General features: G+C 36.2%; 1 pseudogene; it reads right to left on the bottom strand.

The window, feature by feature from the left end:
- Nucleotides 1–4,266: 4,266 nt before the first annotated feature.
- Nucleotides 4,267–17,068, bottom strand: LOC148112444 (uncharacterized; annotated as a pseudogene).
- Nucleotides 17,069–17,606: the final 538 nt, after the last annotated feature.

The raw sequence follows: 17,606 nt of genomic DNA, 5'->3' as shown, positions 1-17,606 counted from the left end.
ACTGCTTTTTAATTTTTTGCAAGCTGCGAGCCCACAATCTTTGTCAGGAAACTTATTCCATTGTGAACTCTACAAATAGACTTTGAAATATGATTCATTCAAAGAGGAAGTCTTGTGTGTGTGTGTGTGTAGGGGGTATTTGGATAACGTTAGTCAAGCCACCTAATCATGGGTTCAATGAAGACTTTATGCATAAAGAAATTATGCGGACTTTTTTGCCCATTGGGATTATAGAATTCATTAGGCTTGTTCAGTGATGAGGAATAGATGGGAGAAACAATTTAGCAATGTAATCATTACTCTGATTTCTTTCCCTCCCCCAGTTATAACTTTACCTTGGCTTTTCACTTCACAACAACAAAATAGTTGTCTCTATTTCTCTCATCAGTAAAACACTGCATTTTCACACTCTCACACATCTTCCATGGAACCTTTCTCATTTCTTTTCCTTGAAAAACACTTGCTATTGCCTTTCCACTGATTGTATTAAACATATTACATCTTTGCCTTGGGGATTTGGGCAGAAATGATTAGAACCATTTTAAGTAGTGTTAAGGAGGACCTAAACCAAATAATATCAGTGCCCTTTGTTCCAGATACTATTATGCTTCTGTTACATGAGAACATTGTGCATTTTAATCAGAGGATAATAGAATATGGTATACATAAAATGCAGTTGATGAAAAAAAATGCATAGCAAATGTTTGCAAATGTGGGACCTGGATGAAAATTAAAGCAAGGTCTCCCAATAAGAGCACACCAGCCTGAACCATTGCATCCCTACAAAAGTGTTCCAATGGAAAAATTACCTGACTCTTCGTTGGAAGGGTCTGTTCCAGATCTTCCTGACCACCAATGCAGCTGTGAAGTATCAGGATTTGGCTTTCTGGGTGCATGTTTCACACTGTAAGAAAATACCAACTCCAGACAAGGAAGTTGCTCAGCCTCAGTCATCTGGCTGCATCAAGGCAAAGATTGAAGCTTTGCCCAACAAGGAAGCAAGTGCTAGTAACCTCTGCTTCCCCTCCCTCCATGCAATCTTTGACCAAGACAACAGTTAGTGTCAAATCAACTCATCTCTGCTTGCAATTGCAAGTGATAAAAGAACTGCTTTATGGAAGCCCAGCAATGACTGCAAGAAACAGCCTGCATTAGGATGCCTGCAGCCTGGACCAGCACTGCATTGCTCCTCTTTGGTTCCATGCTGTTTGTAGGGTTGCATGTCCCACCATTCAAATGGTTCGGCCTGTCTGTCCCCTTTTATGTATTTGCTTTGCTGAAATGCCTTTTTATCAAAGTAGCTGTCCTCCTTCATCTTAAATGAATGATGTTTTGGTTTATTAATTAATTGATACTCAAAATTTAAACAGCTGATGTGCTGGGTACTATATGATCACTTGTTTGTGTTGTCCTCAAGGACAAAGAGGTGGAACTGTGAGAAATGGACAAATAGCACATTGGACTATTTGACCAGAGTCTATAGGTCTCAGAAGGATAGCAGGCCCTAAAAAAGCTACATGAACCAAAGTTTAGATAGAAAGATTTCAAAGTGTATCAGAACTATTTGTAATCCTGCTGAGCTGTTGCTCTGAAATGTGATTTTGCAAAGTATGTAGTTTTGAAATATATTTGGAATCAGAATGTTGAAACTGTGAAAAATAAGGAACTGAAAATAGCCGATGGATAGAGGTTTCAGATGTACATGATATATTTTATTTATTTATTTTATTTATTTGTCAAGAACATATTAGGTAATATATATAAGTATAAGCATGAATTGAATACATAAAATAGATACAAATAGAGGAAACATTAGGACAGGGACGTTAGGCACACTAGTCCTCTTATGCACACCCCTTACAGACCTCTTAGGAATGGGGTGAGGTCAACAGTAGACAGTCTTAGGTTAAAATTTTGGGGGTTTTGGGATGAAACCACAGAGTCAGGTAGTGGATTCCAGGCATTGACCACTCTGTGGCTGAAGTCATATTTTCTGCAATCGAGTTTGGATCAGTTCACTTTACATTTGTATCCCTTGTGTGCTCATGTATTGTTGTGGTTGAAGTTGAGGTAGTCATTGACAGGTACAACATTGTAGCAGATAATTTTATGAGCTACGTTTAGGTCATACAGAAGACGGCATAGTTCTAAGTTTTCTAGGCCCAGAATTTCAAGTCTGGTGGCATAAGGTATTTTATTGCGAGCAGAGGAGTGGAGGACTCTTCTTGTGAAATATTTCTGGACATGTTCGATTGTATTAATGTCCAATATGCAGTGAGGGTTCCAGACAGATGAGCTGTATTCAAGAATTGGTCTAGCAAATGTTTTGTATGCTCTGGTTAGTAGTGTGATATTACCGGAGAAGAAGCTACATAAGATTAGGTTTACAACTCTTAATGCCTTTTTGGCTATGTTTTTACAGTGGGCTTTGGCACTTAGATCATTAGATATGAGTACTCCAAGGTCCTTGACAGAGTGAGGGTCATCTACAAGGTCGTGTCCACTCAGCTTGTATTTTGTGTTCTGATTCTTTTTACCAATATGTAAGACAGAGCATTTGTTGGTTGAGATTTGGAGTTGCCAATTTATTTATTGGTTCATTTTATATGCCGCCCTTTTTCAGAGATTCAGGGCGGCTTACAATGCATTAAGCAATAGCCTTCATACTTTTTGCATATACCTGCTTAGTAGGGCTTTCGCCCCCCCCCAAGCGGTGTTCTTTTTTTAAATACAAAGTCAGCTTATTGCCCCCACAAACTGGGTTCCCATTTTACCTACCTCGAAAGGATGGAAGGCTGAGTCAACCTTGAGCCTGGTGAGATTTGAACTTGCAGTAACTGCAGGCAGCTGGTGTTACTTAACAGTGCTTTAGTCTGCTGCGCCACCAAAGTTCTTTGTTTGACCATTCTGACACAAAGTCAAGGTCTTTTTGAAGGGTAGCAACATTGTCTGTGGTGTTAAATATTTTTACATCATCGGCAAAGAGAACGCAGTTGCTTTTAATATGATTGCAAAGGTCATATAGTATAGGTATGGTATGAAGAGTGTTGATCCTAGAACACTGCCTTGGGGGACATCACTATTAACAGGTGCAGGATTTGATAGGGTGCTCCCTATTTTGACTTGTTGTCTGTTTAACAGGAACGCAGCTATCAAATTATGTAGGAGATGCCATAGGATTTTAGTTTTAGAAGTAGTTTGTCATGTCCCACTGAATCAAATGCTTTATAGAAGTCTATGTAAATTGCGTCTATTGCTTTGCCCTGATCGAGATTTGTAGTCCATATGTTTTTGCAGTGTAGAAGTTGTAGATTACAAGATAATTTTTTTCTGAAACCAAATTGTTTATTAGAGAGTAGGTTGTTTGTTTCTAGGTGGAGTAATGGATTGGTTAACGATTGATCCCATGACTTTGCAGGTGATGCAGCATAAAGAGATTGGTCTGTAATTTTCAACTAGGCTGGGGTCTCCTTTTTTGAAGATAGGGATGACCGTGGCTAGTGACCATAGAATGGGTAGGGAGCTGGTTCTGAAGGATTTTTCAAATATTATGCTTAGGGGCTCTGCTATGGCAGTGGAAAGCTTTTTTAGGAAGTATGCACATAGATATATTTTTTTTTCAGAATGCTGTGACAATTTGGGGATGGGTAGAAGCTTCTGTATTCAAAGTCCTGGTCAGTGGATGATGTCTCCATCACAGCTAGAAGAATTCTGTTTCTGTACTTCACTGCATCCATGATTCTGCAGCTGAGGCTGCTGGGGTCCCAAGGGTCCCTTCATCAGCCCCTACAGAGGTCAAAGGCAGGACTCTCTATTTTTTTTTTTACCAACTAGCTTTTTAAAGAAGTATGCACATAGTCCATCAGGTCCAATAGATAGAGGTGGTTTTAGTCTGTGTAGTGCCTTTTCTACATTATCTTCTGTGGAATCTATTTGTGTTAGATCGTTGTAGTTATTTGTGGTACGACTAGGGAATGTTGGACATGAACCATTGCTGTTTACAAAGACTGAGCCAAAGAATCTGTTGAACAGGTTTGCGTTAACTGCTTCATCATTGCATTCTTTACCGTTAGGTCCTTTTAGGGGTGGGACAGATCTCGAGTCTTTAAGTTTGTTGTTTACAAAATTATAGAAGGAGCTGTTGGATCTCGTGCACAGGAGGTTCTCTTCTTGTTTGGTGTGGTAATTGGTGCTTTCAGTCTTTATTTGGTGGCATATATTTTTGTAGCAGCTTTTAAAGTTAGCTACATAGCCAGCTTTTTTTTTTCACCAGAGGGATTTTTGGGGGGGGGATTGGAGCTTTCTTATTGATATGGCTAATTTGTTTTTCCTGGTTTTGCTGGTGATTAGTGGTACATATAGTTTAATAACTCTATTGATTTCGAGCAAGAAAATGTTATAATGGTCTTCAGCAGTGTTACAGCCAGAGAATAAAATTTGCCAATCAAGAGATGAGAGGTTGGAGTCTATGAGATCATAGTTGGCTTTTTTGAAGTTATAGTTGGGTATCCCATTATTTTGGTGATTTTTGCAAGGGCATATATTGAGACAAAAGTCAATCATGCTGTGGTCACTGTTGGAAAAGGGTTCTTTTATTTGTAGTCCATAAATTGAATTCAAGCTGTTGTAGAAGATGAGATTGAGGCAGTTGTTGAGTCTAGTGTTGTTAATTACTAGTTGATGTAGATCTAGATTTGTAACAGCATTGTATAGGGTTGTATGGATGGGTTCAGTTGTACATTTGTTTATTATTCAATTAATAAGAGGTAAGTTGAGGTCACCAAGAAAGGAGAGGATATGGGCAGGCGGCTGCCCACGTTAGTAGTGAAGTTAGCTTGTTTGCATATGCGATATCATAGTCAGGGACTCTGTAACATAGTAAGAAGCGAAGAGTGGTGTTTAAGGACAGTTCACAGACAATAGTTTCTGGAAGAGTGAGTTCATTTGCAATTTAAATATTTGTTTAGGTTTAATGACTTTTTGTAGAAGATAGCTACTCCACCCCCTCTGCGGATTTCACGGTCAGACCGGTAAATGTGATAGTCTCTTACTGTGATAATGGAGTCAGGAAGGGATGCGTTTAGCCATGTTTTACAGACAAATATAATGTCAAATGTAGCAGTATTTTTTTTAAAAAAAGTTTTTTATTTTAAACACATTAAAACAAACACAAAACAAACAACACATATATACATATCATTTTTCTGTTGTTAACAGCTCATTTAAACTGATCCTTTCTTATTATTTACATATATTCTAACTTTATCTATTTAAATAATCTAATTTCCTTTATGTCAACTTCTCTTTACTTTGATCTTCAGCACATTCAAGCAATATTATCACAAAAATAAACAATAAAGTATTATTTCAGTTCCCCCTTTTTTCCTTTATTCCTTTTTTTCATTTTTCCTTTTCTCCCACCAATCATACCATCTGTACCATCTCTATAGTAATCTGTGCCCTCTCTTTCCTTAAGTTCCTTTGTAAGCTTGTCCATCTCTGCGCATTCGAGGATTTTTTTAATTAAATCCTCTTCTGTTGGTGGACATTCCTTCTTCCAGTTTTGCGCATATATTATGTGAGCTGCTGTTAATATATGTAGTGTTAAATATTGTATTTCTTTTGTATAATTTTCTAGAATTCCAGAAATTGCTCTGGCTCTCCCTTTACTGGTTTCTGTATTATCTCCTCTAAAAGTTTTTTAACTTTGGCCCAAAATTGTTTTGCCACTGGACAAGTCCACCAGAGGTGATAGTATGTTCCATAGTTATTCTTGCATTTCCAACATTTTGGTGACTTACCAGGGAACATCTTTGCTTTGCTGGCGGAAGATGCCATCTATGAAACATTTTCCTCTGGTTTTCCTTGTATGCCGTTGATACTGTCAATTTCATGTTTATTTTCCACATCCTTTCCCACTTTTCTAATTCTATCGTGTGATTAAAATTTCTTTCTTCTTGACTTCCGGTTTGCTGGCCTCTGGTGAAGATGGTCTCTTCTTAAGGACCGCCAGCCCCGCCGTCTGTAGAGCCGCTTCGATATCGAGAAGCGGCTTGAAAACTCTGAAATCCGTAGGATCGTAGGAGGAGAGTAGGCAAGGTACAGGTTGAGCCCCTGTGAGCCCCCAGAAAATTGCTACTGGGGAGGAAACAGGTGCGGCTCCCTTTCAACTTGCTAGACTCCGGACGGCGTGGGACGATTCTGCTTCCTGCAGAACAAGCCGGCTGCAGCAAACGTTTAAATCGAATGAAACCAACCTTAACAAACAGCAGAAATATCAACTTGAACCCTCAAACTTGGAAATCGCAAGTATTAATGCTTTGGTGACTTTTTGATTAAAGAGAAAGTATGAGCGAGTGAAAGTGATTTGAAAAAAAAATGGCGCCCAGCAGCAGAGTTAACGAGCTAGCGAGAGTGGATTTGTGAAGCTACTTTGATCTGCTACAAAATTGCGCTGCCTGTAATAAAGAGGAACAGGAGAAGAGGAAAAAATTCTTTCTTTAAAATCTGAGTCTGCTTCAGTCTAGTTTCTATTTGATTAAACCTGGGGGACTTTTTCAGAGGTCTCTGTGGAGGTGGCAAAGGAAAAAGGATTTCCCTTTTCAGAAAATCTAATTTACGTGGCAGGATGGCTTCAAAGAAGCAGGAAGGAAAGGCAGCGGGGGGGGGGATCCCCCACACACAAACATGAACAGCAGCTTCCTTCCTCTCAACAGACTCAGAAAAAAGATTTTGATTTTGAAAATTTAAAAGAATTTATCTCTCAGGCTTTGGATGATAAATTTCAAAAATCTCAACAGGAAATAGATGATAAACTTCAAAAATCTCAACAGGAAATTATGCAGGAAATTAATGAAATTAAAAATATGGTGAAACAGGATTATGGCAAGGTGTCTAAAAAAATATTGGATGTGGCGTCTGGCCTCTCAGAATTTATTATTAAAGTGGATTCCAAAGTGGAAGAATTTAAATCAGAAGTCAATGTTAAGATTAAGGATACTGATTATAAAATTTCTGATGTTGATGATAAAATTCAGAGAGTTGAAAATGAAATTACAATGATGCAATTCAGGGCCATGGAATTCGCTATAAGGCTCAGAGGAATCAGAGAGAATGACAGACAGGATTTGAGACAGATTTGTGCTGATGCCCTGGCTGTGTTACTAAAAATTAATCCTGAAGTGGTTTTTTATAAAATAGACAAAATTTACAGAGTGAACTCCTGGATGGCCAGACAAAGACAATTGCCTAGAGATGTGGTGATATATTTTACAGACAGAACAATAAGAAATGATATCCTGCAAAAATCTTTTCTTTCCTCTGTGCAAGTGGAGGGGGCTCAAATTGGAGTTTATAAAGAATTGCCACCCAAAATGTTGAAAGATAGAAAAGATTTTGGTTTTCTAGTGAATGAATTGAAAAAACAACAGATACCATTCCGGTGGGCTGCCCCAACTGGTATAATTTTGAAATACAATGGAGAAAGATATCGATTGAACACTGTTGAGAAGGCGGAACATTTTTATTCTACTATTCTTAAAGAGAGAACACCATCTCCACGTACATCCACAGTGTTGGAGATTAAGGAGAGTAATAAGAAGCAATTCCAGCAAGAGGTGCAAGAACAGTCTAAGCAGGCGGAGCTAGAGGAAATGCAGGGTGCTGCAGGAGGTTTTCTGGAGGAGCACCTGTTAGAATCTTCTCCAATCTTGGACCCGGCTCGGATGGTTGAAGTCAAAGACCAGCGTATAACTCGTGCAAAATCTAAGCAACTTAAAGAAAAGCAACAACAGGAAAGACAATACAAAAAGGGAGCTAAGAGTACTACACAAGAGATTGAAGCCATGGGGGGAGCAAAACCGAAGATTTCAGAAGATCTTCGGCTATTCTGCTTGTCGCTTCAAAAAGATAAAGATGATAATTAAGTGCTTATCTTGGAATGTGAATGGGTTGAATTCATTACAGAAAAGGAAGAAGTTATTTACATATTTGAGACAATTTAATAATGATATAATTTGTTTACAAGAAACTCATATTAGAACTCAAGATCAAAAATACTTGATAAACTCTAAATTAGGAACACATTTTATAGCTTCAACATTGCAAAAAAAGAATGGTGTGGTTATTTATGTAAACAAAAGATTGACAGCTAAAATTATAGAAGCAGATGAAGATGGTAGGTTTATAGCAATTGAATTGCTTACAGTAAACGGCCAAATTCTTTTGATTGGAATTTATGCTCCCAATCAACAACAGGATCACTTCTATAAAATGTTACACACTAAAATACGGCAATGGGATTATAGAACTATTCTAATTATGGGAGATTGGAATGGAGTAATTGATTCTAAATTAGATAAAAAGAGTTTGGCGAAATCAAGGATCAGACTACCACAGACTTTTTTTTGATATGAAAGAAGATTTGGAATTAAAAGATATTTGGAGAATACATAACCCAAAAGAATTGGACTATACTTTTTTTTCCGATAGACATAGATCCTTCTCTAGGATTGATTTTATCTTGTTGTCAGATGATCTACTTGTTAAGACAAAAAGAACAAAGATTTTTCCAAGAACTTTGACCGACCATAGCCCAGTATGGATAGAAATTGAGATGGGTAAAATTGAGAGACGATCATGGAGATTAAATGAAAACCTGTTCAGATATGAAAAAAATATAACAGAACTTAAAAAGCAGCTGAAAGAATTTTTTGAAATGAACTTGAATAAGGGTACCCCAATTGAAATTGTGTGGGATGCGAGCAAAGCTTACATGAGAGGGGTACTCATTAATATGAATTCTAAACATAGACTGAATCGACAAAAGAAAAGATCTGAACTGGAAGCAGAAATAAAGAATAAAGAACAGCTACTTACTAAAAATCCAACAGATGAAAGAATACGTGGGGCTATAAAACTTTTGAAAGATCAATTCCAAATGCTTATGGCGGAACAAGTTGCAACAAATCTACAATATGCGAGGCACAATACATTTTGTAACGCCAATAAACCGGGCAGATGGTTGGCCTATACATTAAGGAAGAAGCAGAGTATATGGACTATTGATAGTGTTGATATTGGAGGGAAAGAAATTTTTCAACAAAAATTAATTAAAGAAGCTTTTGTAGACTATTATACTAAACTATATGCTAAAGATGATATGCAGAATGGACTTATAGAAAAATATTTAGATAATAAAAGAGTCACAAAAATTACTAATCAACAAAAGGAAAGAATGAATTATCCTATAACAGAGGAGGAGATAATAGTAGCAATTAAACAATTAAAAACAGCTAAAGCTCCTGGAACGGATGGTTTGACTGCAGTGTATTATAAAACTTTGCAAGCAGAAATGGTGGAACAATTTAGAGATTTATTTTGCAATATTCAACAAGGGGGTAAAATACCCCCATCATGGACAACAGCTTATATTTCTTTGAAAGCAAAAGAGCAAGTAGGTCCTAAAAAACCGGAGAATTATCGACCAATATCTCTTTTGAATAATGATTATAAAATTTATGCAAAAGTACTAGCCAACAGGTTGATGCCAGTAATCCAAGAGGTGATTCATGATGATCAAGCGGGATTTATCGAGGGCAGATACATGAAGGATAATGTAAGGCAAGTAATAGACTTATTGGAATATCTTGAGAGGAATAAACAGGTACCTGCAGTGCTGGTCTTTTTGGATGCAGAAAAGGCCTTTGATAGAGTGGATTGGAATTTTCTATTAAAGACTTTTAAAAAGATGGAATTTGGGGACCAATTTATACAGGCGGTTTCAGCAATTTACCAAGAGCAAAAGGCACAGATTATTATTAATGGAAGTTTGACAACAGATTTTAAAATTGAAAAAGGAACAAGACAGGGATGTCCATTATCCCCATTGCTTTATTTTAACACTAGAAGTCTTGTTAAATACAATACGGGACGCTAATATCTTGAAAGGTACAATGATAAGGCAAGAGGACTATAGAATAAAGGCATTTGCAGATGATCTGGTTGTTACCCTAACACAGCCAATGGAATCAATAATCCAGATGAAAGACATTATACAAGACTATGGTAAAGTTTCAGGTTTTCGATTGAACCAGAAAAAAACTAAGATGATAGTTAAAAATATGACACAAGATCGTAAACACGAGCTTGAAAGGAGGGCAGGTTTTGAGATTGTACCAAAGGTAAAATATCTAGGAGTTCAGGTTGCAGAATCAAATATGAAACTGTTTCAAAATAATTATGAGGTGTTGTGGCGAGATGTGCAGAAAGATATGGTGACTTGGAAAAAACTGCAGCTGTCTCTACTTGGAAGAATAGCAGCAGTTAAGATGAATATTTTGCCAAGATTTCTTTTTTTGTTTCAAATGATTCCGGTGCTTAAAAGTGATAAACAATTGAAAGAGTGGCAAAGTGGAGTGAATAAGTTTGTTTGGAACGAGAAAAAACCGAGAGTGAAATTAAAAATTATGCAAGATGTTCCAGAACGGGGAGGTCTTAAACTTCCAAACCTACAGTTATATTATGAAGCAGCAACTTTATCTCAAGCAAGTGATTGGTTTGGAAGGAAAAAGACTGGAATATTGAATATAGAAAGTTTTGATCTTGAATTTGGATGGCATGCTTACTTATTTTATGAAAATAAAGTGGATAAAGTATTTAAAAGTCATATACTTAGAGACTCCCTGATGAGAGTTTGGAAGAAGCACCGACTCAAATGGGATTATAAAATACCACTATGGCTGGATCTTGGTCATATTATTTGGAATACAAATATAATGTCACTCGGAGGGTTTTTATACAAAGAGGTTCTTTTTACAGATGCGGGCAGATGGCAGTTGAAGACATTAGAGACACTGTTGGATGAAGGGATTAACTTAACTTGGTTACAGTACAATCAACTTCAACTGAGATGGAAAGAGGACCAAAAAACTGGTATTATGTTGCATGAGGAAGAATTGGTTAGACATATAAAAGAGAAAGGTCCAATGCATATTAAAAGGCTTTACAATGTTTTGTTAGAAAGGGATTCAGAAACTGAATTGGTTAAAGATTGTATGATTAAGTGGGCACAAAATTTTGAAGAACCAGTGATGTTGGAAACATGGGAAAAAATTTGGGTTCAGAATGTTAAATTTACACAGTCACAGAATTTGAGGGAAAATTTCTATAAAATGTTTTATAGATGGCATTTAGATCCTAAGAAATTGTCATGCATGTACCCTAATGTTCAGCCAAAATGTTGGAGATGTGATTGTTTAGATGCTACATATTATCATGTCTGGTGGACTTGCAAGGAAGTTAAAGCTTTTTGGATAAAAATTTGGTGGGTTATGCAGAATGTTTTGAAGAAAAAAATTCAATTTTCTCCACAATTGTTCTTACTGGGTTTTACCAGTAAGTTACTATAAAGTAACCAGTAAGGTTACTATAAAGTAACCCTTTATAGTTAAGGGTTTTACATTGGGTGAAACAAAGTTGATATTGTACATGATAACAGCAGCGAGATTATTGATAGGTAAATATTGGAAAAATGAAGCTTTGCCCACTATCGAGGAATGGACTTTGAAAATGGCCAGTTTTGCAGAGATGGCGAAGATTTCAGCATACCTAAAAGATTGTTCACAAGAGACTTATGAATGGGAATGGAAAAAGTGGATAGATTATGTGCAGAACAAATATCAAACTAGGAAGTATCAAATAGCTTTTATTTGAAAATGTTATATTAAGATAGAAATATTTTAATTTAGTGAAGATGAAAAATTATAAGGGGGATGGAGGGGTTCAAGTGTTATATAAAGGGTTTTTTTTTCTGATGTGAGTATATTGTGGGGAAGTCCGGGGGGAGGGGAGGGTTAGGGAGGGTTAGGGAGGATGAGGTTGGGAAGTTTGGGGTGGGTTGAGGGGGGGGAAAGGGGGTGAAAATGTAGTTGTAAAACTTTTGCAATAAAAAAAAATTCTTTCTTCTTTAATCATAGTGTCTTTCACAATTTCCTCTTCCATTTTATACTGCAATAAAAATTTATATATTTACTAATTAATTTTTGGTCTTTTCCAAATTTTGTCTAGTTCATTTTGTTCCAATTGTATCTGATTAGTCTTTGTATCCTCTGTATATTTTGATCTGATTTGCAAATACGTCCACCATTCTACTTCCCTATTCAAATCATGCTCTAATTCTTATTTCATTTTTAGATTTTCCAATTCATTTAATATATCCCTATACCTAATTATTTTAGTCCAATCTAATAAATTTGGGTAGGTTAATATTTCATTGGGCGAAATCCAATTTGGCATTCTCGTATAATGTTGCTTTTTAATTTTGTTCCAAATTATTAATAGTGAGTTCCTAATTATATGTCTTTTGAAATATCCATGTGATTTATATTTTTCGCCCCTTAAAAATGTATGCCATCCAACCTGTAAGTTGTGACCCTCGATTATTAAAGTTCTTTTATTTCCCAACTCAATTCATTCTTTTATCCAGGTCAGGCATGCAGCTTGATAATAAATCTCCCAATCCAGAAGGGCTACTACTCCTCTATCTCTAGTATCTTGTAGAATTTTTAATCTAATTCTGGGTTTTCTCCCTTGCCAAATGAACTTTTCAATCAATCTGTTTAATAGGTCAAAGAAACTTTTTTCTATTTTTATCGGTATAACCTGGAAGAGGAACAGTATTTTGGGCAAGATATTTATTTTTATTGCCGCCACTCTTCCCATCCATGAAATTTAAAGGTTCCTCCAATTTTCTAAATCTTTCCCAATTTGCAGCATTAATTTATCATAATTATCTTTTTTGATTGAGGAACCTCTTGCTGTTAACCAAATCCCTAAGTACTTTATTCTCCTTGTTATCTGAATATCTGTAGTGTTCTCCAGTTCTATCTCTTGTTTTTTTAGTAAGGTTTTTTGTTAGCAATTTACATTTTTTTTTGTTAATTTTTAGACCTGCCACTACACCAAATTCCTCTATTTTTTTAATCAATTTGGTTGATTAAAAAAATCAACCAAATTGTACAACCTGATTGTAGAGGTTCCTCGATTACAAAACCAAATCATCTGCAAAGGCTTGCAATTTATACTTCACTTTTTATCTTCAATCCCTTAATCTCTCAATCTTCCCTAATTTTTGTTAAGAGTGGCTCCAATGATAGAATAAAGAGAAGTGGGGAAAGTGGGCAGCCTTGTCTCATGCCTTTAGTAATCTCAAATTTATCCATTATATCCTGATTAATAATTACCCTTGCAGTTTGTTTTGAGTAAATTTTTTCAATCATTTTTTCAAATTTTAATCCAAATTCCATCTTTTTAATTTGTTGTATCATAAAAGTCCAATTCAAATTGTCAAAGGCCTTTGGGGCATCAAGGAAAACCAGTGAAACCTGTTTCTCTGGGTGGACTTTATAGAATTCTAAATTATCAATTATAATCCATAAATTATTTTTAATTTGTTGGCCAGTCAAAAAACCATTTTGGTCTGGGTGTATAAACTTATCTAGAATTGTCTTTAACCTTGCAGCAATGAGTGACATATATATTTTGTAATCGGAGTTTAGTAGTGAAATAGGCCTATAATTTTGTACCAATTGTTGGTCTGAATCTTCCTTGTGTATAAGTGTTATTAAAGCTTCTGTCCATGTTTGGGGAATATTGGATTGCTGTAATGCTTGATTAAATATTTCCATCATTAATCCTCCTGTCTGTTTTTGTGTTATCCTGTATAGTTCTGCTGGTATTCCATCTGGTCCAGGTGTTTTATTGCTTTTTTGCCTTTTTATTGCAAATCCAAGTTCTATTTCAGAGATTGGTCGATTTATTGCATCTTTCTGTTCCTCCGTAAACTTACATACATTTAGTTCCTCTAAATATGTTTTAATGTCTGATTCTATTGTTTTTTTCCTGTGTGTATAGTTTGGAGAAAAAAGTATGAATTATTCTTTTCTTGTCTTCTTTTTTGTATTTATAGGCTAACCATCTACTTATTTTGTTTGCATGTTCAAAATAATTTTGTTTTGCCATCTTTATTTTCATAGCAATTTCTTCTTGGGTTATCAAATTTAGTTTGTGTTTAACCATTCTCCAGTCCTCTTTTACTTTTTTATTTTGAGGGTCTTTCTGTAGAATGCCTTCTAATTTTCTAAGTTCTTCCTGTATTTTATTTTGTTGGGACTTTTTCACTTTTCTTTTCTTTGCCATATATGCAGTTGTCAACCCTCTAATATATGCTTTTAATGTGTCCCATAAATTTTGGGTCGACGTATCTTCTTTCTTATTTACTCTTAGGAAGATCTCTAATTCTTTTTCTAAGAACTGCTTATATTCTTTCTGTTTACATATGGTTTGATTCAAGGTCCATCTCTTATATCTTTTCTGTCCTTTCCAATGAATAATTATCGGGTTATGGTCAGCCCATTCATTTGTTCCTATATCTATTTTTTCTAACTCTAACTGTAATTGTGCTGTCATCCAGGCCATATCTATCCTGGACCAGGATTGATGCAGTTGAGAATAATATGTATATTGTCTTTCTTCTTTGTTGATTTCTCTCCATGTATCCCTTAAGCTTAGTTCTGATACCATGTTAAAAAATTCCTTAGGAAGTGTTTCCTTTTTCCTTTTTTTTATTGCTGTAATAATCTCTTTTACTGTCAACTATAGCGTTATAGTCTCCTATCATACACACATTTTCTATCTCTTGTTCCAATATTCTATTATGTAATTTTTTGTAATATTCCTGTTGATTTTTGTTTGGGGCATATACTACTGCCAATAGAATTTGTTTGTGTTCTGTATTTAGTTTTATCATCAAAATTCTACCCTCCTCATCTGCATAAACTAGTTCTGAATTTATTCTTTCTTTTACATAAACTGCAATTCCTCTTTTTTCTGTTGTGATAATGATACATGTAGTCTTCCTAATTTCTTATTTTCTAGTAATTTTTGAAATCCTGTTTTTATATGAACCTCCTGCAAACAAATCACATCAGTTTTTATTTTTTTTAATTTTGTGAATATTTGTGTCCTCTTTTTCTTTGCGTTTAAACCATTGATGTTCATGGAAAATAGAGATATTGCCTCTTCCATCTCCTACTGTGCCTGTTTCTTGGTGTTTCTGGTCTCGCTTCTTCCTCTTCCTCTTGCTCCTTCTTTTTCTTCTCATTCTCTTTCTTAGGTTTTCTTAAATTCTTTTTCTCTTTCTATCTCTTCTTGTTGATTCTCTTCTTGACTTTTACTTTCTGATTCGTCCTTACTTTCTTGCTCTTCTTCCAGGAAGTTTTTATAAAATTCTTGAGCTTTTTCTATCAAATCAACTTTATATTTCTTGTCCTGCCATGTAATAGGTATTCCTTCGGGGATGATCTATCTAAACATTATTTTGTATTTAATAAGGTGTGATGTTAAGAAATGATACTGTTGTCTTTGTTCTCGAATTCTTCGTGGGATTTGTTTTAGAATTATGATTTCCTTCCCTTTGTATGTAACCATCTCTTCCCTTGATTTTTTGTAAATTTAGTCTCTCATTGTTTTTTTCATAAATCTTATATGTACTTCATGTGCTAGACGGTGCCTTCTTATGTAATTGTTGTGAACTCGGTAAATTTCATCTATGGTGTCTCGTATTTCTAATTTGTCTCTCTGTATTAATTCTGCTATTATTTCAATCATTTTCTCCCCCAAATCTTCCTCTTTCTCCTCCACAACATTCTGGAAGCGCAAGAAAAAAGAGGCTTTCTCCATTTCCAGGAGGATGATCGAATCTGATAGTTCTTTGTTCAATTGCAGTGTCTTCTGCTCCGCCATTTCTAATTTATAATCTAGTTGGTCTACTTTGGTTTCTATTTTTTTAACTTTCCGCTCATTTTCTGCAATTGTTTGTTGTATATTTTCCATTTTTTCCTTCATATTTTTAAAATCTTCCTTCACTTCTCCTATTTCACTTTTAATTTCTTGATGGTGTTTTCTAGCCTCTTCTTGATTTTCTGCCATTCTTTCTTGCGACTTCATTAACGTCTCTTGAATCGTTTGGAGCATAATTTGGATGCTATTCATTGTCCGCTCTGTTTTATCTTTTTCCTTTCCTAACATGTTTTCAATTGACCGTTGAGTAACTGGGGAAGCCATAGAAGTTAAATTAGAGGCTGGTTTTTTTTCCAGTTTTTGTCACTGTTGTTGTGGTTGACATTGTTAAGCTTCTTGTAAAGTTTTTCCACAAAATCATATACGTGTGTTCTTCTATTTGACTCGAGACACTCTTCTAATTTATTTTAATTAATTCTATTTCTCAGTATATCTATGTAGCTCTATTTATAAAATATTTTATTGTATGGATTGTAGCTTTATTTTTTGTTTATATCAATATTCTATGTTCTGAATTAACCTTCTTTATCTTTTACTAGTAATTCTTATATATCAAATCCTTCAATCTATTCACCACCACTCAAGTAAAATTTTACCGTTCAAATACTCTTTAACAACCTTTTCCACACACCCCTTCCCCCCCCAAAAAACCAAATTGTTAATTAATTGATCAGACATTATAATCTTTTTTCAAGTGATTTCACTATAATTATTATATAATATCAATAATATCAACAACACAGATAGACAAGATATTTCTTCCCCTTTACTTCTTATTAGGATCTATTTTTTTAAAATTAAGTCAGAATGATCTTAATAGTATCTTTGTCAGCCTCCGCTCCCGGGTGGGAAACAGTTAGGGGGGCGAAGGGGGGGAAGGGCGCAGGAGGAGTCTTTCCAAGAAACGAAATCGATTCTCCAAAGGAGCCGTCAGACCAACCGTCATTACATTCCTGATGGATGACGTTGCCAGACGTGATTCCACCTGACCTTTGGGAGACCTTTGGATTGGATGACGGACAATGGATGGGGGGGAGATGCTTTCTAGATGCAATTTTGCGCGTTTTGCTTAGTTCCAGCTTTACCTGGGTTGCGATCGCTTCATTTTCAGTAAAAGTACTAATCTCTATAAAAAATGGACTTTGGGTCATTCTTTCCTGGATTTTGAAGGAAGCATACCTGACAATAAGCTGGAACTCACTCCAGTCATCCCGGACAAAAACCAAGGGGACTGAAATCCAAATTATGTCAGACCAAGAGAGTGAAGAAGACCAGATGGGGGCAGCGAGTTCCACGGCAGCCGCCCTCCAAGTGGAGAAAGAGAATGCGGAATGGTTGGAAAAACTCCGGCTGGATTCTGAAGAAGCTAGATGGTTGAAAGGAGTAGGGAGATTGCCGGACTGGGGGGGGACCCCCCGGGGAGTAACCAGCTCCCGACCTCATAAGAAAGAGGCAGTCTGGCTGCAGGAACAAAAGGAAAGCTTCATGCTGGCACAAGCCTTGCAACTTCTCTGTGATGTGGAAGAGAGCAGGAAAAGCTGGGAGAGCCGTGAGTCTTTTGGGTTCCCTGTGGAGAAGGGAGGAGAAGGCCCCAGGGGGGAGCCAGAAGAGACAGCCTGTGGGGGAGAGGAAGAAGCTGAGGAAGGAACATCCCAGGCTTCTGCAGCTCAATGGAGGGATGCAGCCAGCCAGGGACCCCCAGCTTTGCAGCCCCCCCCCACAGCCGTAAAAAGCCAAAAATTCCCCCT

This window comes from Pantherophis guttatus, chromosome 10 (assembly GCF_059756535.1).
Source record: "Pantherophis guttatus breed Tessera chromosome 10, ASM5975653v1, whole genome shotgun sequence".
Lineage (NCBI taxonomy): Eukaryota > Metazoa > Chordata > Lepidosauria > Squamata > Colubridae > Pantherophis > Pantherophis guttatus.
Note: the sequence above shows the minus strand (reverse complement) of the source record. Positions and strands in the feature narration are given on the sequence as shown.